Source organism: Balaenoptera musculus, chromosome 6, assembly GCF_009873245.2.
Source record: "Balaenoptera musculus isolate JJ_BM4_2016_0621 chromosome 6, mBalMus1.pri.v3, whole genome shotgun sequence".
NCBI classification, from domain to species: Eukaryota; Metazoa; Chordata; class Mammalia; order Artiodactyla; family Balaenopteridae; genus Balaenoptera; species Balaenoptera musculus.
Genome location: NC_045790.1, coordinates 103,222,608 through 103,222,906, shown reverse-complemented (window position 1 = coordinate 103,222,906; position 299 = coordinate 103,222,608).

The window sequence follows — 299 nt, the reverse complement described above, 5'->3', positions numbered from 1 at the left end:
CAGGAGGCCACCGAACTTGACCCCACAAGAGGTCTTGGACAAGGCGGTTGGGTGGAGGGGGTGGCAGGGCTGGGGAGGGGTGTACTTTAAGGTAGCCGCGGGCTTGCCCCATGGATGGGATGTGGGGTGATAAAAAGGAATGAAGGACGACACCGAGATTTTTGGCCTCATGAACCAGAAGAATGGGGACGACGCAAGAGGCGCAGGTGGAGGAAGGAGTTTGAAGCAAGAACTTGATCTGAACGAGGTAAGCTGGAGGTGTGCCTTAGCCGTCAGCGGACAGGTGAGCAGCAGCTTAT